This window comes from Leptodactylus fuscus, chromosome 5, assembly GCF_031893055.1.
Source record: "Leptodactylus fuscus isolate aLepFus1 chromosome 5, aLepFus1.hap2, whole genome shotgun sequence".
Lineage (NCBI taxonomy): Eukaryota > Metazoa > Chordata > Amphibia > Anura > Leptodactylidae > Leptodactylus > Leptodactylus fuscus.
This window is the reverse complement of record NC_134269.1, coordinates 22805734-22830046: the sequence shown is the minus strand read 5'-3', so window position 1 is coordinate 22830046 and position 24313 is coordinate 22805734. Positions and strand designations below refer to the sequence as shown.

The following is a 24313-nucleotide window of genomic DNA, read 5'->3' as shown; positions in this document are numbered from 1 at the left end:
AAATATTCCCTACTGCCTTGGTAGCAATGCAATGAACATATGTACTCTACCATCTGAACAAAACCTCACATTACATGTTCTTGACCTGGTATGTGATGTAATAGACAGTGCCTATAGATTACAGTGAATAAAAGGTAATAATGGAAAAACGAGCCGGTTAACTGAAGATGGCGCACTTCATAATATTTTTGACCTCACTCATGGCATACTGGACACGAGCCTTTCTTTTACGTGAACAATGATATTTTACAACAAAAAGTCACGCTAATCAAATAATTTGGCGCGTCCATTGTAAGATTCTTGGTCTTGCCCAATTGCTGAAACTTTTTTATAGTCCCTACAGATAAGTTGTATAAAAAAGTTGAAAATCGCATTGGTCTTCTATATAGCGAGAATTGAGGACTGTTTCCAGCTTATATTACGCCACCTTTCGTACCCTACCTGTATAAAAGTGTGCCGTACATTAGGCACTGCTTTCCAAACCGTGTCCAACAAGTGTTGAACAGGTCAAGGTCACAAGTCATAGTACAAGAGGATCTTCAGGAGAACCCAGGCTCTAACATAAATGGTGAAGACACCCAAGCTCATACCATACCATGGTCTATTTTCTAGGGTGGGCCCAATAATCATTTTATCTGCTGGCCCCAGCGTTGAACACAATAATGGTCCAGCAGAAGACACCCAACTTTGAAGGGTACTATGGTATATTTCCTATGGGTTATTGGACGGTGGGCCTCCATATTATCTGGTGGGCCCAAGGAACCTCAGTCCAACACTGTTCAACCACAATATACCATCACCGAATTGGTATATCCACCATTGTGTGCCACCACCTTCCATAAATATAGACTGTAAGTTCATCCCAAAACCTTCTTTGTCAACGTAAAACATGCCAAAGTGTAAGCCATGCCTGCATGTTACGTGAGTGTAAGCAGGCCCATCATCACACATACATATCCCGCATGTATGCTACATCCCCTTTGCCCCTATCTGTTATGTTTTTCTCTGTATTACTTCCTGTCACGCAGAGGTCTTATCAGCGGAGGGCTGTCTGCACTTTGGTAACCCTTTCAGCTCAAGTAACTTGTTAAAACCAAAAACTGTGAGTTGTAAAATTAGTTAAGGAGATAAAGCACTTCCATGGCAAAAATCTTTACATTGTTTACTATAATGCCCAAGAGAAGGCAACGAGGTTGAGCTGTAACTTTAAATCCCAACTTCCCCCAACGTTTGTCCAACAATCTAAGAGCTGGCAAGGAAAGGGAATGGTACTGGAGCCGAAGAATATCACCACCTTGATGTCTTGTCAAAAAAGTGTCCTCCTACTGTATGTCTAAATGTGACCACTTACTGATATAGGGAACACTTTTGGAAACTACGGAATTGTCTGTGCAGAACCCCTTAATCTGGACCTGGTTAAATGTGATGTAAGGTCCTCAGATGGAGAACTTTACTCGAGACCCTCATAATGTTTCTGGTGGACCACCGCTGATCCAACATCCTTGCGACTATAAGGATCTTCCTCAGTGTCTATCCAGGACAAAACTATGCCCTTGATGTGTTGGATTTTTTTATTTCTCCAAAGATACGTAACCACTAGTTGGCTTGGAGGTGGTCTTGGTTGGCTTGGAGGTGGTCATCTCCCCAGACTTCCACCGCTTTATAATTTTTGGCTTCAGCTCTAGCCATTCTGAGTTTTAGTTTTTAGTTTCTTTTTGGTATTAGCTAGAGATGAGCGAACAGTGTTCTATCGAACTCATGTTCGATCGGATATTAGGCTGTTCGGCATGTTCGAATCGAATCGAACACCGCGTGGTAAAGTGCGCCATTACTCGATTCCCCTCCCACCTTCCCTGGCGCCTTTTTTGCTCCAATAACAGCGCAGGGTAGGTGGGACAGGAACTACGACACCGGTGACGTTGAAAAAAGTAGGCAAAACCCATTGGCTGCCGAAAACATGTGACCTCTAATTTAAAAGAACAGCGACGCCCAGCTTCGCGTCATTCTGAGCTTGCAATTCACCGAGGACGGAGGTTTCCGTCCAGCTAGCTAGGGCTTAGATTCTGGGTAGGCAGGGACAGGCTAGGATAGGAAGGAGAAGACAACCAACAGCTCTTGTAAGAGCTAAATTCCAGGGAGAAGCTTGTCAGTGTAACGTGGCACTGACGGGCTCAATCGCCGCAACCCAGCTTTCCCAGGATCCTGAATGGAATACACTGTCAGTGTATTCCCGTATACCCGATATATACCCCGATACCCGTTCCAACGGTGTGCCCCCCCACCTTCACCCCAGAAATACCCTGCAAGTCCCCTAGCAATAGAATTGGGGCTATATACACCCACAATTTTTACTACTGGTATACAGTGCCATTGTCTGACTGGGAATTCAAAGAATATATTGGGAATACAAATACCCTCATTTCTTGCTACTGCCATATAGTGCCAGTTTCTGACTGGTAATTCAAAGAATATATTGGGGTTACGTGCACCCACAATTTTTACTACTGGTATACAGTGCCATTGTCTGACTGGGAATTCAAAGAATATATTGGGAATACAAATACCCTCATTTCTTGCTACTGCCATATAGTGCCAGTGTCTGACTGGGAATTCAAAGAATATATTGGGGTTACGTGCACCCACAATTTTTACTACTGGTATACAGTGCCATTGTCTGACTGGGAATTCAAAGAGTATATTGGGAATACAAATACCCTCATTTCTTGCTACTGCCATATAGTGCCAGTTTCTGACTGGGAATTCAAAGAATATATTGGGGTTACGTGCACCCACAATTTTTACTACTGGTATACAGTGCCATTGTCTGACTGGGAATTCAAAGAATATATTGGGGTTATAAATACCCTCATTTCTTGCTACTGCCATATAGTGCCAGTTTCTGACTGGTAATTCAAAGAATATATTGGGGTTACGTGCACCCACAATTTTTACTACTGGTATACAGTGCCATTGTCTGACTGGGAATTCAAAGAGTATATTGGGAATACAAATACCCTCATTTCTTGCTACTGCCATATAGTGCCAGTTTCTGACTGGGAATTCAAAGAATATATTGGGGTTACGTGCACCCACAATTTTTACTACTGGTATACAGTGCCATTGTCTGACTGGGAATTCAAAGAGTATATTGGGAATACAAATACCCTCATTTCTTGCTACTGCCATATAGTGCCAGTTTCTGACTGGGAATTCAAAGAATATATTGGGGTTACGTGCACCCACAATTTTTACTACTGGTATACAGTGCCATTGTCTGACTGGGAATTCAAAGAGTATATTGGGAATACAAATACCCTCATTTCTTGCTACTGCCATATAGTGCCAGTTTCTGACTGGTAATTCAAAGAATATATTGGGGTTACGTGCACCCACAATTTTTACTACTGGTATACAGTGCCATTGTCTGACTGGGAATTCAAAGAGTATATTGGGAATACAAATACCCTCATTTCTTGCTACTGCCATATAGTGCCAGTTTCTGACTGGGAATTCAAAGAATATATTGGGGTTACGTGCACCCACAATTTTTACTACTGGTATACAGTGCCATTGTCTGACTGGGAATTCAAAGAGTATATTGGGAATACAAATACCCTCATTTCTTGCTACTGCCATATAGTGCCAGTTTCTGACTGGGAATTCAAAGAATATATTGGGGTTACGTGCACCCACAATTTTTACTACTGGTATACAGTGCCATTGTCTGACTGGGAATTCAAAGAGTATATTGGGAATACAAATACCCTCATTTCTTGCTACTGCCATATAGTGCCAGTTTCTGACTGGTAATTCAAAGAATATATTGGGGTTACGTGCACCCACAATTTTTACTACTGGTATACAGTGCCATTGTCTGACTGGGAATTCAAAGAGTATATTGGGAATACAAATACCCTCATTTCTTGCTACTGCCATATAGTGCCAGTTTCTGACTGGGAATTCAAAGAATATATTGGGGTTACGTGCACCCACAATTTTTACTACTGGTATACAGTGCCATTGTCTGACTGGGAATTCAAAGAGTATATTGGGAATACAAATACCCTCATTTCTTGCTACTGCCATATAGTGCCAGTTTCTGACTGGGAATTCAAAGAATATATTGGGGTTACGTGCACCCACAATTTTTACTACTGGTATACAGTGCCATTGTCTGACTGGGAATTCAAAGAGTATATTGGGAATACAAATACCCTCATTTCTTGCTACTGCCATATAGTGCCAGTTTCTGACTGGGAATTCAAAGAATATATTGGGGTTACGTGCACCCACAATTTTTACTACTGGTATACAGTGCCATTGTCTGACTGGGAATTCAAAGAGTATATTGGGAATACAAATACCCTCATTTCTTGCTACTGCCATATAGTGCCAGTTTCTGACTGGGAATTCAAAGAATATATTGGGGTTACGTGCACCCACAATTTTTACTACTGGTATACAGTGCCATTGTCTGACTGGGAATTCAAAGAGTATATTGGGAATACAAATACCCTCATTTCTTGCTACTGCCATATAGTGCCAGTTTCTGACTGGGAATTCAAAGAATATATTGGGGTTACGTGCACCCACAATTTTTACTACTGGTATACAGTGCCAATTTCTAACTAGGAATTCAAAATGCGCAAGGCTCCCGGAAAGGGACGTGGACGAGGCCGTGGGCGAGGTCGGGGGAATGGTTCTGGGGAGCAAGGTAGCAGTGAAGCCACAGGGCGTCCCGTGCCTACTCCTGTGGGGCAGCAAGCATTGCGCCACTCCACAGTGCCAGGGTTGCTTGCCACATTAACTAAACTGCAGGGTACAAACCTTAGTAGGCCCGAGAACCAGGAACAGGTCTTGCAATGGCTGTCAGAGAACGCTTACAGCACATTGTCCAGCAGCCAGTCAGACTCTGCCTCCTCTCCTCCTATTACCCAACAGTCTTGTCTTCCTTCCTCCCAAAATTCCGAAGCTTTACAGAACAATAACCCAAACTGTCCCTGCTCCCCAGAGCTGTTCTCCGCTCCTTTCATTGTCCCTCAACCTGCCTCTCCACGTCACGATTCCACGAACCTAACAGAGGAGCATCTGTGTCCAGATGCTCAAACACTAGAGTCTCCTCCATCTCCGTTCGATTTGGTGGTGGATGACCAGCAACCCACCCTCATCGACGATGATGTGACGCAGTTGCCGTCAGGGCATCCAGTTGACCGGCGCATTGTGCGGGAGGAGGAGATGAGACAGGAGTTGGAAGAGGAAGTGGTGGATGATGAGGACACTGACCCGACCTGGACAGGGGGGATGTCAAGCGGGGAAAGTAGTGTGGATGTTGAGGCAGGTGCAGCACCAAAAAGGGTAGCTAGAGGCAGAGGCAGAGGTCAGCAGCTTAGGCGAAGCCAGGCCACACCCGGAATCTCCCAAGATGTTCCAGTTCGTACCCAGCCCCGAAAAACTCCCACCTCGAGGGCACGTTTCTCGAAGGTGTGGAGTTTTTTCAAGGAATGCGCCGAGGACAGATATAGTGTTGTCTGCACAATTTGCCTCTCGAAATTGATTAGGGGCTCTGAGAAGAGCAACCTGTCCACCACTTCAATGCGCCGTCATTTGGAATCCAAGCACTGGAATCAGTGGCAGGCAGCAACGGCAGGACAAAGGCCGCCTGCCGTTCACGCCACTGCCACTGCCTCTGCCTCTGCCACTGCCACTGCTGACTGTGCTGGCGATGCACTCCAGAGGACGAGCCAGGACACCACTTCATCTGCCTCCGCCACTTTGTTGACTTCTACCTCATCCTCCCCTGGTCCTGTCTTATCTCCTTCTCCTGCACCATCAAAGGCACCATCAGGCGTTTCTTTACAACAACCCACCATCTCTCAGACATTGGAGCGGCGGCAGAAATACACTGCTAACCACCCACACGCGCAAGCCTTGAACGCCAACATCGCTAAACTGCTGGCCCAGGAGATGTTGGCGTTCCGGCTTGTTGAAACTCCCGCCTTCCTGGACCTGATGGCAACTGCGGCACCTCGCTATGCCGTCCCTAGCCGTCACTACTTCTCCCGGTGTGCCGTCCCCGCCTTGCACCAGCACGTGTCACTCAACATCAGGCGGGCCCTTAGTTCCGCGCTTTGCACAAAGGTCCACTTGACCACCGACGCGTGGACAAGTGCATGCGGACAGGGACGCTACATTTCACTGACGGCACACTGGGTGAATGTAGTTGAGGCTGGGACTGCTTCCCAAACTGGCCCGGTGTACCTCGTCTCCCCGCCTAACATTCCTGGCAGGGACACGAGAAGAACACCCCCCTCCTCCTCCTCCTCTACCGCCTCCTCCTCCGCCACCGCCTCCTCCTCCGCCACCGCCTCCTCCTCCGCTGTTAGATTGACCCCAGCTACGAGTTGGAAACGTTGCAGCACTGGCGTTGGTAGACGTCAGCAGGCTGTGCTGAAGCTGATCAGCTTGGGGGACAGACAGCACACTGCCTCCGAGGTGAGGGATGCCCTCCTCGATGAGACGGCAATATGGTTTGAGCCGCTGCACCTGGGCCCAGGCATGGTCGTTTGTGATAACGGCCGGAACCTGGTAGCAGCTCTGGAGCTTGCCGGACTCCAACATGTTCCATGCCTGGCCCACGTCTTCAACCTAGTGGTGCAACGTTTCCTAAAGAGCTACCCCAATGTTCCAGAGCTACTGGTGAAAGTGCGGCGCATGTGCGCCCACTTTCGCAAGTCGACAGTAGCCGCTGCTAGCTTAAAATCTCTCCAGCAACGCCTGCATGTGCCACAACACCGGCTTTTGTGCGACGTCCCCACACGCTGGAACTCAACGTTTCAGATGTTGAATAGAGTGGTTGAGCAGCAGAGACCTTTGATGGAATACCAGCTACAAAACCCTAGGGTGCCACAAAGTCAGCTGCCTCAGTTTCACATCCATGAGTGGCCATGGATGAGAGACCTTTGTGACATCCTACGGGTCTTTGAGGAGTCCACAAGGAGGGTGAGCTCTGAGGATGCGATGGTGAGCCTTACAATCCCGCTCTTGTGTGTTCTGAGAGAATCCCTGATTGACATCAGGGATAACTCAGATCACACAGAGGAGTTAGGGATAGCATCCGATCCGTCACAGCTGGAGAGTAGGTCCACACATCTGTCCGCTTCACTGCGTTTAATGGAGGAGGAGGAGGAGGAGGAGGAGGAAGAAGAGTTGTCCGATGATGTGATGGTGATACAGGAGGCTTCCGGGCAACTTCGAATCGTCCCATTGTTGCAGCGCGGATGGGTAGACATGGAGGATGAGGAGGAAATGGAGATTGAACTTTCCGGTGGGGCCAGAGGAGTCATGCCAACTAACACTGTGGCAGACATGGCTGAGTTCATGTTGGGGTGCTTTACAACCGACAAGCGTATTGTCAAAATCATGGAGGACAACCAGTACTGGATCTTTGCTATCCTTGACCCCCGGTATAAAAACAACATCTCGTCTTTTATTCCGGTAGAGGGGAGGGCCAATCGCATCAATGCTTGCCACAGGCAATTGGTGCAGAATATGATGGAGATGTTTCCAGCATGTGACGTTGGCGGCAGGGAGGGCAGTTCCTCCAGTAGGCAACCAAGTTCTCACCGGTCCACACAAACGAGGGGCACACTGTCTAAGGTCTGGGACACCTTGATGGCACCCCCTCGCCAAAGTGCCGCCACGGAGGGTCCTAGTGTCACCAGGCGTGAGAAGTATAGGCGCATGTTGCGGGAATACCTTTCCGACCACAGCCCTGTCCTCTCCGACCCCTCTGCGCCCTACACGTATTGGGTGTCGAAGTTGGACCTGTGGCTTGAACTTGCCCTATATGCCTTGGAGGTGCTGTCCTGTCCTGCCGCCAGCGTCCTATCTGAGAGGGTGTTCAGTGCAGCCGGTGGCATCATCACTGACAAGCGCACCTGTCTGTCAGCTGAGAGTGCCGACCGGCTCACTTTGATAAAAATGAACCACCACTGGATAGAGCCTTCATTTTTGTGCCCACCTGTGTAAAGCACCCCAACATGAAACTCCATGTCTGTACTCAACCTCTCCAATTCCTCCGCATCCTCATACTCATCCACCATAAGCGTTGCACAATTCTGCTAATACTAGGCTCCCTCCAACATGATTTCCCCCAACTCTGCTGGTTAGAGGCTCCCTCCACCCTGATTTCCACCAACTCTGCTGGTTAGAGGCTCCCTCCACCCTGCTTTCCCACAACTCTGCTGGTTAGAGGCTCCTTCCACCATGAATTTGCCCAAACTGGGCTGTTTAGAGGCTCCCTCCACCATGAATTGGTCCAAACTGGGTTTTTTAGAGGCTCCCTCCACCATGAATTGGTCCAAACTGGGCTGGTTAGAGGCTCCCTCCACCATGAATTGGTCCAAACTGGGCTGGTTAGAGGCTCCCTCCACCATGAATTTGCCCAAACTGGGCTGGTTAGAGGCTCCCTCCACAATTAATTGGTCCAAACTGGGCTAATTAGAGGCTCCCTCCACCATGAATTGGTCCAAACTGGGTTTTTTAGAGGCTCCCTCCACCATGAATTTGCCCAAACTGGGCTGTTTAGAGGCTCCCTCCACCATGAATTGGTCCAAACTGGGCTGGTTAGAGGCTCCCTCCACCATGAATTTCCCAAAACTTGGCTGTTTAGAGGCTCCCTCCACCATTAATTGGTCCAAACTGGGCTGGTTAGAGGCTCCCTCCACCATGAATTTGCCCAAACTGGGGTGGTTAGAGGCTCCCTCCACCATGAATTGGTCCAAACGGGTTTTTAGAGGCTCCCTTCACCATGAATTGGTCCAAACTTGGCTGTTTAGAGGCTCCCTCCACCATGAATTTGCCCAAACTGGGCTGTTTAGAGGCTCCCTCCACCATGAATTGGTCCAAACTGGGCTGGTTAGAGGCTCCCTCCACCATGAATTTCCCAAAACTTGGCTGTTTAGAGGCTCCCTCCACCATTAATTGGTCCAAACTGGGCTGGTTAGAGGCTCCCTCCACCATGAATTTGCCCAAACTGGGCTGTTTAGAGGCTCCCTCCACCATGAATTTGCCCAAACTGGGCTGGTTAGAGGCTCCCTCCACCATGAATTGGTCCAAACTGGGCTGGTTAGAGGCTCCCTCCACCATGAATTTGCCCAAACTGGGCTGTTTAGAGGCTCCCTCCACCATGAATTTGCCCAAACTGGGCTGGTTAGAGGCTCCCTCCACCATTAATTGGTCCAAACTGGGCTGGTTAGAGGCTCCCTCCACCATGAATTTGCCCAAACTGGGCTGGTTAGAGGCTCCCTCCACCATGAATTTGCCCAAACTGGGCTGGTTAGAGGCTCCCTCCACCATGAATTGGTCCAAACTGGGCTGGTTAGAGGCTCCCTCCACCATGAATTTGCCCAAACTGGGCTGTTTAGAGGCTCCCTCCACCATGAATTTGCCCAAACTGGGCTGGTTAGAGGCTCCCTCCACCATGAATTGGTCCAAACGGGTTTTTAGAGGCTCCCTTCACCATGAATTGGTCCAAACTTGGCTGGTTAGAGGCTCCCTCCACCATGAATTTGCCCAAACTGGGCTGTTTAGAGGCTCCCTCCACCATGAATTGGTCCAAACTGGGCTGGTTAGAGGCTCCCTCCACCATGAATTTCCCAAAACTTGGCTGTTTAGAGGCTCCCTCCACCATTAATTGGTCCAAACTGGGCTGGTTAGAGGCTCCCTCCACCATGAATTTGCCCAAACTGGGGTGGTTAGAGGCTCCCTCCACCATTAATTGGTCCAAACTGGGCTGGTTAGAGGCTCCCTCCACAATTAATTGGTCCAAACTGGGCTAATTAGAGGCTCCCTCCACCATGAATTGGTCCAAACTGGGTTTTTTAGAGGCTCCCTCCACCATGAATTTGCCCAAACTGGGCTGTTTAGAGGCTCCCTCCACCATGAATTGGTCCAAACTGGGCTGGTTAGAGGCTCCCTCCACCATGAATTGGTCCAAACTGGGCTGGTTAGAGGCTCCCTCCACCATGAATTTCCCAAAACTTGGCTGTTTAGAGGCTCCCTCCACCATTAATTGGTCCAAACTGGGCTGGTTAGAGGCTCCCTCCACCATGAATTTGCCCAAACTGGGCTGTTTAGAGGCTCCCTCCACCATGAATTTGCCCAAACTGGGCTGGTTAGAGGCTCCCTCCACCATGAATTGGTCCAAACTGGGCTGGTTAGAGGCTCCCTCCACCATGAATTTGCCCAAACTGGGCTGTTTAGAGGCTCCCTCCACCATGAATTTGCCCAAACTGGGCTGGTTAGAGGCTCCCTCCACCATGAATTGGTCCAAACTGGGCTGGTTAGAGGCTCCCTCCACCATGAATTTGCCCAAACTGGGCTGTTTAGAGGCTCCCTCCACCATGAATTTGCCCAAACTGGGCTGGTTAGAGGCTCCCTCCACCATGAATTGGTCCAAACGGGTTTTTAGAGGCTCCCTTCACCATGAATTGGTCCAAACTTGGCTGTTTAGAGGCTCCCTCCACCATGAATTGGTCCAAACTGGGGTGGTTAGAGGCTCCCTCCACCATGAATTTGCCCAAACTGGGCTGTTTAGAGGCTCCCTCCACCATGAATTGGTCCAAACTGGGTTTTTTAGAGGCTCCCTCCACCATGAATTGGTCCAAACTGGGCTGGTTAGAGGCTCCCTCCACCATGAATTGGTCCAAACTGGGGTGGTTAGAGGCTCCCTCCACCATTAATTGGTCCAAACTGGGCTGGTTAGAGGCTCCCTCCACCATGAATTTGCCCAAACTGGGCTGGTTAGAGGCTCCCTCCACCATGAATTGGTCCAAACTGGGGTTTTTAGAGTCTCCCTCCACCATGAATTGGTCCAAACTGGGGTTTTTAGAGGCTCCCTCCACCATGAATTTGCCCAAACTCTGCTGGTTAGAGGCTCAATCCACCCTGATTTTCAAAACAAATGTTGGTGCCAACCTCAACTTACTACAAGGGCCAAATTCACTGCTGGTGACAAGCTCTCCTCACTGCAAGTGCCAAATACACATGTTTCAAGGTGTTTTCCTACTGTCAGAGAGGTGGTATTGAGTGTGTAAAGTGTGTAGTTGTTAGGCTGTGATGTTGGGGTAATAGAGGGTCTTTGGTGTGTTAGATGCCCCCAGACATGCTTCCCCTGCTGTCCCAGTGTGATTCCAGAGGTGTTGGCATCATTTGCTGGGGTGTCATAGTGGACTTGGTGACCCTCCAGACACGGATTTGGGTTTCCCCCTTAACGAGTATATGTTCCCCATAGACTATAATGGGGTTCGAAACCCGTTCGAACACACGAACATTGAGCGGCTGTTCGAATCGAATTTCGAACCTCGAACATTTTAGTGTTCGCTCATCTCTAGTATTAGCCCATTTTACTGAACTGAAAGGTATCTGAGTGTTTGGTCTTCTATATGGACTTCCAGTTACCCAACGTTGAGTTTCCTTGGATCTAATGGACCAGATATTTGGGTCTACAATCTTAGACTTTTTGATTCGAGACATTCCACGGGCATTCCTTTTTTCTCCACTCTTCATCTTACATAATAAGCATTTTCTGCCAAGGCAAGTTGCCTCTGTCAGCTTCGTAACCACAAAACATATATGTAAATATAGGCCATTGACAAAAAGGAAATACCAATTCCCCTTTCTAGGGTAAAAAAAAGCAAAACACTATGCAACCTGACACGTGCATTGCACACGGTGCTAAAGATCTACTCTGTCTTAAATGGGCTGTCTACTCAGGATAACCCCTGCCTATATGAACCCCTAACTTCAATGGCCTCTGTGTAATGTTACATTTCCTCTACCGAAATGGGAGGTTACAAATGTTGGACTTCCCCGATCATTGGATCGGCTGTATATAGAAACACTCGACACATCACAAGTCACCCATACATATTAGAAAGTTATTGGCCCGGCATCTATTGTCCCGAGCCCGTCCACTCACCAATAGAAATTAGATCACTACCAGATCCCCCCAACTATATCTTGTCTTCCAAATGTGAACGGAAGACTAATGTTTGTCAGGTTGGACGTGTAATGAAGGACCCGCTAGGTCTCTGGGCCTACGCAGGTTAATGACTTTATGGCCCATCCTGTGATCTTTAGCCCCTGAGACCTGCCCATTCATCAGAATGTAATCACTAGAATGTCAATAAAATCCCATAGACAAATATTAGCCTGTTTTGCTATCGGTCTCCTATAGACTAGCCTGCAGAGTGATATTAGCTATCTAATATATAAACTATGGCCAGAGTCTACATGAAAAACGGAGACCCGTCGTAAATGGACATACATGACAGTTTGTATTATATTCCAGAGCTGCATTCACAAATTTCTAGGCTTCAGAGCTGGAATTCCCCAGCATACTTCTGGTGATTTGCATTGTGGGAGTGCATTCTCTATACTAGGGGATCTCTGATCCTAACTGCGATGGCTCCTTTCAGACGTCACTGGTTAGTTGGGCTTTACCATGGTTGTCAGCCTTTTATGAAGAAGTCAGGGTTCGAGTCGGGTGTGGAAAAATTGAGGAGTTGATGGTTTGGTCCACCAATTCCAGCCCCGATTGTTGTCATGGTGTGGCATTGCTACTTAGGCACTATACAGGTCTCAGGAGCCTATAAACCATACCGTCCAACTCTCCCAAAATGTCCAAGAAGCTCCCACAAAAAATGATGACTTCTTGGCATCCAGAAAGAGTGGGCGAATCTTCCAGACTTTGCAGAATTCTCCTGCACCCACTAGTATCAAGGTCATAAGATATATGACACGGGCACTTTATATACTGGCTACGTCCCAAAAAAGTAGCATGGACTGTACATTTCATGTCCAAGTCACAAAAGGGGACATGGCAATCCTTATAGGGATCAGCCTTAAGAATAAAGAGTGTTGCCGCATGAACAATTTGACCTCTTCAACATCTCCCTCTAAAAGCTGACATGTATGGTGTATACACATCATGTTCATTTTCCACAAAAAAATGGCCGCGGGCATGTGCAAGGCCCGACGGCAGAGCCGACTGCGCATGCGTAGAAGTTTGAAGGCAAGGCTGGAAGAAGACGTATGAAGAAGCCGTTCCAGACGAAGATGGAGGCGGCACTGGAGATTTCTCTTGCAGCATTGGGGACGCCCCCAGTGCTGTTTGATCACTGGGGCCCGCCCCCAGTGCTGCGAGAGAACATCTTTGCATACCAAAGAAAACCGGGATTTCTACTGAATGGTGGCGCGGAGAAGACATCTAAAGTTAGGAGAAGAGTAGCCTTTCTTAAGGCTATTCCTACGTGTTAGGGACAAAAAATAGCATTTGAATGAGAGAATCCCTTTAATATTCTAGTATCTATAGTCTCCATTACCTTGGGTAGAAGATATATATCCAATATTATAAATAAAAAAAAACAGCACACACTTAACAATAAACAATATAAGTTTCTATGAAAGCGAAGACTGAGACCAAGAAGTATTATTTACCCACTGAATGGGCCCATTGGGCGACGAGTATGTGTGTAGTACAGAATGGCCGCTGTGTAAATATTTAGGTTGGAGATAATCATTTCAGCTACGCTATAAGACGAGTATTTTGCAAACACCATATGGAAGTAATCGTAAGATTCTGGTGGCGCAGATCCATCATGTGAGTGTAATAATTGCCTCCGTACGGTTATATACTGCCGACATACAGAGCTTTATTCATGAAGACAATACCCGCTCTGTGACTTCATCCTAACCTCAATGTCCTCCAGCAATGGGACTACCCTTTATCTAAGTACAATTTTAAATAAATGGATCTGGCTCAACAAACAGCACATTTTTTCATAGGTAATTTATGGTTTAGGGGTTTTCCAGCCGGAATTTATTTACATATATATATATATATATATATATATATATATATATATATAATGTATATATAGCTTAGGAAGGGTCAAAGAATAAGAGAAGCCATGTTTTCCTCACTGATCCCCTGCCACTCCCATTCCGAGGCTGACCTGGCCCCCTGCTGGTCTCTACTTCCTGATTCCTGTTGACGCACAGGAAATGCCCCTCAGCCAATCACTGACTGATGCAGGTCACTGCTGTTAGAGATTGGCTGAGTGGTCATTCTCTGTGTATATAAAGGGGCCAAAAAGTGGAGACCAGTAGGAACCCAGGCAACATCAGAATGGAAGTGACGGGGATCAGTGAGGAGAATATTGCTTCTTCTATTTTTTAACTTTTTTAACCTAAATAGATAGATAGATAGATAATCGGTTACCACCTCTCCAACTTAATAGATCCCGTTCCACTGATTCTGGCACAGCTGGAATTTTTTCTCTAGCCCCCACCGTCCCTGAGATATCAGTGCTGTTATTTTCAGTCATATTAGGCTCTCTATTGTCAGGTGGGCGATCCTGGGGAGAAGCAGAGAGCTGAAGGACCGCCCACCTGACAGTAGAGAGCTTAATCAGCATAAAAGGTGCTAAAACTAAAAGCACTGATATCTCAGGAATGCTGGGGGCTAGAGAAAAAATTCCAACTGCGGCAGAATCAGTGGAATGGGGACTAGTAAAGGAGGCAAAGAGTTGGTGGAGTTGATGAAATGTCCTCTTTAAGCAGTAAGTGACTCAGGTATTACCCGTAAGGAATATGATCTTTGTTAATCTGGCTCCTTATATTAAAAGTTGTACCTAGATAAACGGTGATCAATGAGTATACAAAAAATTTGTCTCTACTATAAAACCCCTGTAATGGGGTTATACAAGATTATTGATAGGGTACAAAGAAGCAGCTCCACTTTGGTCCCTGCAGATATAATACATATGAGCCCTGCAGCCCCCAATACCCTATAACTGAGAGCCTAGGGGGGTTAGACCGCCACCGACCATAAAATGACAACACGTCCAAGCAATACGCCACGATTTTACAAGACTGGAAATCCCTTTAAATAAAAATGTCCCATAAAAGCTGAAAACAGCCCCACTGTAGCAATTTGTAGTGACGCCAGTCCGCCACATCCCCCCCCCCCCCCCGACCCCCTTAGATTTACGAGTTCCCCTTGTAAATTAAAATTTGCAATAGGATCTTTTCCAGACAAAGCAATTCTCAAGTAAAATGCGACACCAACGGCAGCGAAATCCCAAATCACTCAGCGGATCTGCATGGCCTGCGGAAAGGGTTAAAGCCTTGCAAATGCTGGTGTGTGAGAAAGACCCGAAAAACCTTTGTACCGTCCCCATGTGATGGAGAACATCTGTTCTGTAATGTTACGCAGGCACAGGAGAAGAAACATGTGGGCCGAGATGTCACATCTTATGTTAACTCTTACTCATGAAACCTTCAGACACTTTCGGGGCTGGGAGAAGACACAAGGAAAGGGTGGAAGGCCGAGCAGCCTGAATCCCAGGGTTGGAGGGTAAACAGACTGTCAAGGGGCGAGAGGGCGAATAGTCTGAAGAGTAGAAGTGCTCGAGATACTGAAGGAATGTGAATACAGTGACATAATGGAGGAAAAAATCACAAAAACTGGAACAAAACGCTAAAATTTGGAACAAACGCTCAGTCGGATTGGGACAGATCTCATTCGACTATAATGGGGTCCCTTAGGGTTTCCATGGGGGTTCCAGAATATTTGAGATCAAGGATTGGGCACGAATTAATCCATTTCTGCCACCAGATATACTGAGAGGTGACAATACACATTAGGGTAACCTGCAGATTTTTGTGGGATCGGCCTATCTAACGTGTGTAATGCCTAGGGCACGAATGGATTGGGCCTGGTGACTTTGAACATGCTCCAGTCTTTGTTGGAGACAAGCCACCTCCAGACACGGCTTTTCCTCATTGAGAACACATGCACACTCAGCCGATCTGTGTGTGCATGTATATGAGGAAGTCAGGAGGAATTACTGTCATTGAAAGTTTATGGGAATCTTAAGCCTTTGGCTACACTATGGTGTTTTGTTTACTCATATCTGTTCAGCCATTCCAAAGATATAAGCCCCTTTAGTGTAGATTTAGGTCTATTAGCCAAGTGGGTGGTAACACTGTTTCTCTGGGGTGGGGTCTCTGTGTGCTGCAGGTCCCATAGTGTTACTGCCCACTTGACTAGTAGACCCTAATCTGCATCAACATTAAAGGGGCTTATATCTTCAGAATGGCAGAACAGAGATGAATAAACAAAACTCGAAAACGCTCAGGGTGACGGCGCCGATCGGATTGGGATTTTCAGACCTGGTGACAGCTCCTCTTTAAAGGAGCTTTCCATTTTGGTCAATCCCTCTTGGATATAAGGTTGCTAGAAAACTGGATTGAATAATAGCCGAAATCTACACAAAAATATTGCCAAGATTCATAAACAAGGTATAACAATTATGGTTCCCGTCTCTTCCCAAGTATACATACAATACAGAAATACATAGAAATTCTATATATAAAGGAATCAGAATAATATGGCAAAAAGTTGCCTTGACTATGACAGATCTTACATGTCCGCTGTCCATGCCATCAGTTTGGTGTCATTGCCGCGTTGCGCTCAGACAGAATATGACACAGACGTATTGTTGTGGTCTAGATATGAGACTAAATAAGCAGTCTCTCAGGTAGTTTACCTTCTCGCCGTCCGCCCCACCTCGTACTGTGTTACAAACCTGATTTTTCTCTAAACATAAATTCAGGTGGAGAACTTCCATATTCCTGAAATTCTCTGTCCTCTAGAAGACAACCTACCTCATAAATACCTTTAGCGTGACATATCGGCCTGTATGTTATCAATACATTCATTTTACCCCGTCCCTATCTCAGGCGTCGCTGCTTCTAAGCTAAACCTTCTGTGACAGATGATCTATCCAAGAAGTGAGACAAAAATACACGAGCAAGCCGAGCCGCATTCTCATATCTATCAGTGGCCGCACCTATACAGAACAAGCACTGCATATATACAGGGGGTATAGGGAAATGTCACCAGAACTGTACCTATATATACAGCCTTCATATACCTGACACCATGACAACTGCATACAACAAATCCTATTACTCCATATATCCTCTCCCTATATCTCCTCCTATTACTCCATATATCCTCCCCTATATCTCCTCCTATTACTCCATATATCCTCCCCTATATCTCCTCTTATTACTTCATATATCCTCCCCTATATCTCCTCCTATTATTCCATATATCCTCCCCTATATCTCCTCTTATTACTCCATATATCCTCCCCTATATCTCCTCTTATTACTTCATATCTCCTCTCCCTATATCTCCTTCTATTACTCCATATATCCTCTCCATTATCTCCTCCTATTACTCCATATATCCCCCCCTATATCTCCTCCTATTACTCCATATATCCCCCCCTATATCTCCTCTTATTACTCCATATATCCTCCCCTATATCTCCTCCTATTACTCCATATATCCTCCCCTATATCTCCTCTTATTACTTCATATATCCTCCCCTATATCTCCTCCTATTATTCCATATATCCTCTCCTATATCTCCTCCTATTACTCCATGTATACTCTCCTATATCTCCTCCTATTACTCCATGTATCCTCCCCTATATCTCCTCCTATTACTCCATATATCCCCCCCTATATCTCCTCCTATTACTCCATATATCCTCCCCTATATCTCCTCTTATTACTCCATATATCCTCCCCTATATCTCCTCCTATTACTCCATATATCCTCCCCTATATCTCCTCTTATTACTTCATATATCCTCCCCTATATCTCCTCCTATTATTCCATATATCCTCTCCTATATCTCCTCCTATTACTCCATGTATACTCTCCTATATCTCCTCCTATTACTCCATGTATCCTCCCCTATATCTCCTCCTATTACTCCATATATCCTCTCCTATATCTCCTCCTATTACTCCATATATCCTCCCCTATATCTCCTCCTATTACTCCATATCTCCTCTCCCTATATCTCCTTCTATTACTCCATATATCCTCTCCATTATCTCCTCCTATTACTCCATATATCCCCCCCTATATCTCCTCCTATTACTCCATATATCCTCCCCTATATCTCCTCTTATTACTCCATATATCCTCCCCTATATCTCCTCCTATTACTCCATATATCCTCCCCTATATCTCCTCTTATTACTTCATATATCCTCCCCTATATCTCCTCCTATTATTCCATATATCCTCTCCTATATCTCCTCCTATTACTCCATGTATACTCTCCTATATCTCCTCCTATTACTCCATGTATCCTCTCCTATATCTCCTCCTATTACTCCATATATCCTCTCCTATATCTCCTCCTATTACTCCATATATCCTCCCCTATATCTCCTCCTATTACTCCATATATCCTCCCCTATATCTCCTCCTATCACTCCATATATCCTCCCCTATATCTCCTCCTATCACTCCATATATCCTCTCCTATATCTCCTCCTATTACTCCATATATCCTCTCCTATATCTCCTCCTATTACTCCATATATCCTCCCCTATATCTCCTCCTATTACTCCATATATCCTCCCCTATATCTCCTCCTATTACTCCATATATCCTCCCCTATATCTCCTCCTATTACTCCATGTATACTCTCCTATATCTCCTCCTATTACTCCATGTATCCTCTCCTATATCTCCTCCTATTACTCCATATATCCTCTCCTATATCTCCTCCTATTACTCCATATATCCTCCCCTATATCTTCTCCTATTACTCCGTATATCTCCCCTATATCTCCTCCTATTACTCCATATATACGCTCCTATATCTCCTTATTACTCTGTATATCCTCCCCTATATCTCCTCCTATTACTCCATATATCCTTTCCTATATCTCCTCCTATTACTCTATATATCCCCCCTATATCTCCTCCTATTACTCCATATATCCTCTCCTATATCTCCTCCTATTACTCCATATATACTCTCCTATATCTCCTCCTATTACTCCATATCTCCTCTCCCTATATCTCCTCCTATTACTCCATATATCCTCTCCCTATATCTCCTCCTATTACTCCATATATCCTCTCCCTATATCTCCTCCTATTACTCCATATATCCTCTCCCTATATCTCCCCCTATTACTCCATATATCCTCCCCTATATCTCCTCCTATCACTCCATATATCCTCTCCTATATCTCCTCCTATTACTCCATATATCCTCCCCTATATCTCCTCCTATCACTCCATATATCCTCTCCTATATCTCCTCCTATTACTCCATATATCCTCCCCTATATCTCCTCCTATTACTCCATATATCCTCCCCTATATCTCCTCTTATTACTTCATATATCCTCCCCTATATCTCCTCCTATTACTCCATATATCCTCTCCTATATCTCCTCCTATTACTCCATATATCCTCCCCTATATCTCCTCCTATTACTCCATATATCCTCTCCCTATATCTCCTCCTATTACTCCATATATACTCTCCTATATCTCCTCCTATTACTCCATATATCCTCTCCCTATATCTCCTCCTATTACTCCATATATCCTCCCCTATATCTCCTCCTATTACTCCATATATCCTCTCCATTATCTCCTCCTATTACTCTGTATATCCTCCCCTATATCTCCTCCTATCACTCCATATATCCTCTCCTATATCTCCTCCTATTACACCATATATACGCTCCTATATCTCCTTATTACTCTGTATATCCTCCCCTATATCTCCTCCTATTACTCCATATATCCTTCCCTATATCTCCTCCTATTACTCTATATATCCCCCTATATCTCCTACTATTACTCCATATATCCTCCCCTATATCTCCTCCTATCACTCCATATATCCTCCCCTATATCTTCTCCTATTACTCCGTATATCTCCCCTGTATCTCCTCCTATCACTCCATATATCCTCTCTCTATATCTCCTTCCTATAATTTCTATAACTTTCTATAGTTACTCCTTCAGTACTATACACCCCACATTGTCACCCCCTTACCATATAATGCAGCTTCAGACAAACAAGTCTGTAGCCTCCCCTATAAGTCCACTGACCCTATAATACTAGCACGATATACTATTATATATGACATTTTATACTAGCTGTATACAATCCGTCTATACGGCACTTACTTGAGGCTCCTCAGTGCACTTCTCAGCCTTATCCTAGATTTCCTTGCACCGTGTACAGCCATGTTCGCTCTGTCATACACTTCATCTCTGCTCTTTGTTACTCTCCTTTGATCTCATCTCCCCCGTACTTCTTAGCAGACATGAAATCCTCTCATTCATCTCTGAATTCCTGCGTCTTCTATTCCAGGGCATAACATAGAAATCTTATAATGATCTGGCCTCCTGGATCTCTCCCATAGGCAGAGCTGTGTCTGTCTTCCAAATTCAGTAGTCCTGTGTAGGTAGATTTGTCCCCACCTCTCACCTAGTGTGTACACACACCTACATGCCTGCCTTGCATGGTTACTACCTCGCTCATGAGAGTCCTTTAACCCCCGGGAGCTACGTTCCTGTCATCTCAAGTGTCCCATTCCCACTGTTGAAGTGTCCTGAATTAGAGACCTTCGTCCCGTAGACTTTACAGCTGTCTGTGGGAACAAGGGATGGCTGTAGACACTCGAATCTGAGGACGTTCTGTTCACGTCTGGTCACACTCGTCCTTACGGCTGTTTTTGAGGCAGTTTTTTGAGCCAAAGCCAAGAGGTGATTCAGAGGGTACGAAAAATATAAAAAGAGGACTTAGGCTCCATTCACTTTGTGGTGTACATAGGCTGGTTGTGGCTTTCCACCCGGCAGGGGCAAAACAATGTCCTTTTGCCCTCTTTTGGGCCAGTGTACCTTCTAAAAGTTTTTGGTTTTTTTACCATGGGAGTCTATCAAGTGCCTATGGCCATACGGTGCTATGTTTCGGAGGTGTACATACTGTACGTAGAGATATCCTCCAGACATTTACTTGCAAACATGCAAAACATAGTGTAAATGTCTTGTAGCCTTACACTTCTCCTTCCTGCTGGATCCACTGCTGACCTAGACTCAAAAAAACTACACCCGTACCGCATGTGAAAGCCTACAGGACAAGTAAGAGGTCCTCCAGCGATAACGGCCATAGGAGGTCCTCAGTACTAATTTTCCCAGGAGAAAATGAAGTATATTTCCCAAAATCAATGAGTTATCGGAGTCACCCATGGTCAAACAGAAGCCATCAGAAGACCGAATGGAAAAATATGGGGTCCACCAATGATGGTGATAATAGGAGATCCTCAGTAAAATTCAGGTGGACAAACAGATCGAAAGACTCTTTTTGTCCAGAATGGACAAAGATGGGGTCCTCCAATGATGAGGTTGTCCTATGTAAAGTCCCTAGAAAATCAAGTTTGACTGAACACCACTGAATCAACCGTATAACAATCCAAAGTTAGAGCTCGTCTAAGTTCTGGATGGACAATCTCGACCTATCCCTCTTTAAATATAGACACCATGACTTTCATTACTGATGCCTCCAGTGAAACCTCTTTGAGACAACCACTCAAAATTATATTAAAAAGTAGTCTTCTAGGGGGGGTGGTCTTCTCAAAGAAGGTGGGTAAAATGGAAAACTGAAAAACCATCACAGAATAAGGGGGTGGACTTCTCAAAGAGCAAGTCTTTTGGAGAACTTTCACTATATATCATATATGATGAACTTCTTATCATCCAACCAATTATCGGGGCAGGACCTTGGACATATAGTCTGTATACGTCTGTCCTATCATATCTTGATCCTTCAGAACCAAGATGGTACTGATGGTCCTACAACCGAAAGTCGGGATGAATCCTTGGTGCAGCGTGTCTGTGTTTGCTCTAATAAAACTTGACCCTGCAGTATTTAGCTAGTCCTGATCGTTCAACCACCACCAATCTTTCATCATTGGTACCTCCACAGTATATCATATGTGGTAAACTTCTGATCATCCTACCCATTACTGGGAAAAGTCCACGGCTCCATCAACAATTACTCTGTACATTTGTGTTGGTCCTTGTATAGCTTGATTCTGCAGTATCTAGGTTGTCCTCATCATCAAACCACCAAAAATGGTTGGTTCTGTGGACCAAATACCCTGGCTATCCTAGAATATCTTGACCTTACAGTACCTAAGTTATGTCCTTGGTCCTATTGACTGAATATTTTTAGCATCTGCCTGTCGTAACATATCTTGACCCTGCAGTCACTGGGTTGTCCTGGTCATTCTACCACCAAAATGTTTTGGTCAAGTCCTTGGTTCTGTTGACTCTGTAGTCGTGCAGTAGTAATACAGCATTATAGTAGGAGTATACAGTATTTCCACCTGTCGAAGACTCCTTACCTTTTTTAGGTTTCCTTCCTTCAGCAGTTGGTCATTTCCGACATATAGACCCACAAACAAAAAAAAATCTTCCGAATTTGTTATATCCAAAGTGCCTCCAAAGAAGGGGTCTCAGCCCGAGCACATGATCCAGAATAGACCTGTATCTGCTGTGTATCTGAACAGGTCTACAGATCTCCTGGGCTGTATACGGTATCCTTGTCTGCTCCAATTCAGCATCTTAGAAACTTGTCAACTTTCCCTCTCCCACTTGCAACTCGCCAAAGTGGGGGGGTTTTTGGGGTGTGCTTACTACACCCATGATCCTGTCTTGTACTCTCTCTCTCTCCTTTTCGCTTTCTCACTCCTTCCCCCTCTTCTCCTTGAAAAACAAAATCCAGATGTTTTCCTCTGCTTTGGCTCTGGGACTTTCTGAGAACGAGAAGGAGGGGGGGTAAAGCGAGGGTTAGGGGGGCAGAGCTTAATAAAGGAGGGAGTGGGAAAATAGGCAAAGAAACAGTATAGCGATGCAATATAGCAAAATGTGTCTTTTTTGGTCAGCAGCCTGGAGATAGAAGAGGGCGAAGAGAATTCAGTCGTACTACTCCCCCTTTGTGTCTCCTCCCTCGCTCTCATTCATGGCTCGCCCCCTCCTCTCGCTCAGGCTTTGTAGGCACACACTGACTAGTAGTCTTTACTATCTAACTAATTATGGAAACTGCAATTTCAACAAGGCAGCTGCTATATGGGGGAGGGTCCGCCTCAATTCTTTTTGTCCTGGGATAAGCAAAATTTTTTTTTTTTTGTACTTTTGAGGAAGGAAAATTTGGAGCTGCATGAAGTCGTGTAAGAGTGAGGTTACACCAAAGCAGTAGGTAACCTGCTGACAGTCACTAGATCACGCGGTCACTTCTGGTTAGGAGCCAGTTCTTACTGCCGCAGTACTGCGCCCACCATGCATAGTCTGTACAGAGGCCACTGAAGCGTCACGTGTCATTATTAATAGGATTATGTGATGGTACTTATAGAGTCCCCTCTAGTAGCGGCACACGAGTGCTGCTGAAACTTAGCAATAAGATAAGTATAGTCCCCACACTGGAAGCTATCTCTCCTAATACCTCCATACACATGCATACTTGGCTTAGTACTGAATGGGGAGAAAGAACCAAAGGATTGGGCATGTTGAAAGCCAACAGCAGGATTCTTCTCGTCCAGAGCTGCACTCACTATTCTGCTGGTGCAGTCACTGTGTACATACATTACATTACTTATCCTGTACTGATCCTGAGTTACATGCAGTATTATACTCCAGAGCTGCACTCACTATTCTGCTGGTACAGTCACTGTGTACATACATTACATTACTTATCCTGTATTATACTCCAGAGCTGCGCTCACTATTCTGCTGGTGCCGTCACTGTGTACATACATTACATTACTTATCCTGTACTGATCCTGAGTTATATCCTGTATTATACTCCAGAGCTGCGCTCACTATTCTGCTGGTGCAGTCACTGTGTACATACATTACATTACTTATCCTGTACTGATCCTGAGTTAAATCCTGTATTATACTCCAGAGCTGCGCTCACTATTCTGCTGGTGCAGTCACTGTGTACATACATTACATTACTTATCCTGTATTATACTCCAGAGCTGCGCTCACTATTCTGCTGGTGCCGTCACTGTGTACATACATTAGATTACTTATCCTGTACTGATCCTGAGTTATATCCTGTATTATACTCCAGAGCTGCGCTCACTATTATGCTGGAGCAGTCACTGTGTACATACATTACATTACTGATCCTGAGTTACATCCTGTATTATGCTCCAGAGCTGCACTCACTATTCTGCTGGTACAGTCACTGTGTACATACATTACATTACTTATCCTGTACTGATCCTGAGTTACATCCTGTATTATACTCCAGAGCTGCGCTCAATATTCTGCTGGAGCAGTCACTGTGTACATACATTACATTACTTATCCTGTATTATACTCCAGAGCTGCGCTC

The 24313-nt window shown here is 45.5% G+C and overlaps 1 protein-coding gene across 2 annotated transcripts in view; it reads right to left on the bottom strand.

Annotated features, from left to right (window-relative positions):
• Positions 1 to 22934, bottom strand: part of S1PR2 (sphingosine-1-phosphate receptor 2) — a 55821-nt gene extending 32887 nt beyond the window's left edge. The window contains exon 1 of one of the 2 annotated variants that reach the window (XM_075272654.1): positions 22317 to 22934. The gene's annotated coding sequence lies outside the window, so the exon portion shown is untranslated. Of the gene's footprint in view, positions 1 to 20094; positions 20726 to 22316 lie in introns of those variants that run through there. The other variant, XM_075272655.1, reaches the window with a different exon arrangement.
• Positions 22935 to 24313: the final 1379 nt, after the last annotated feature.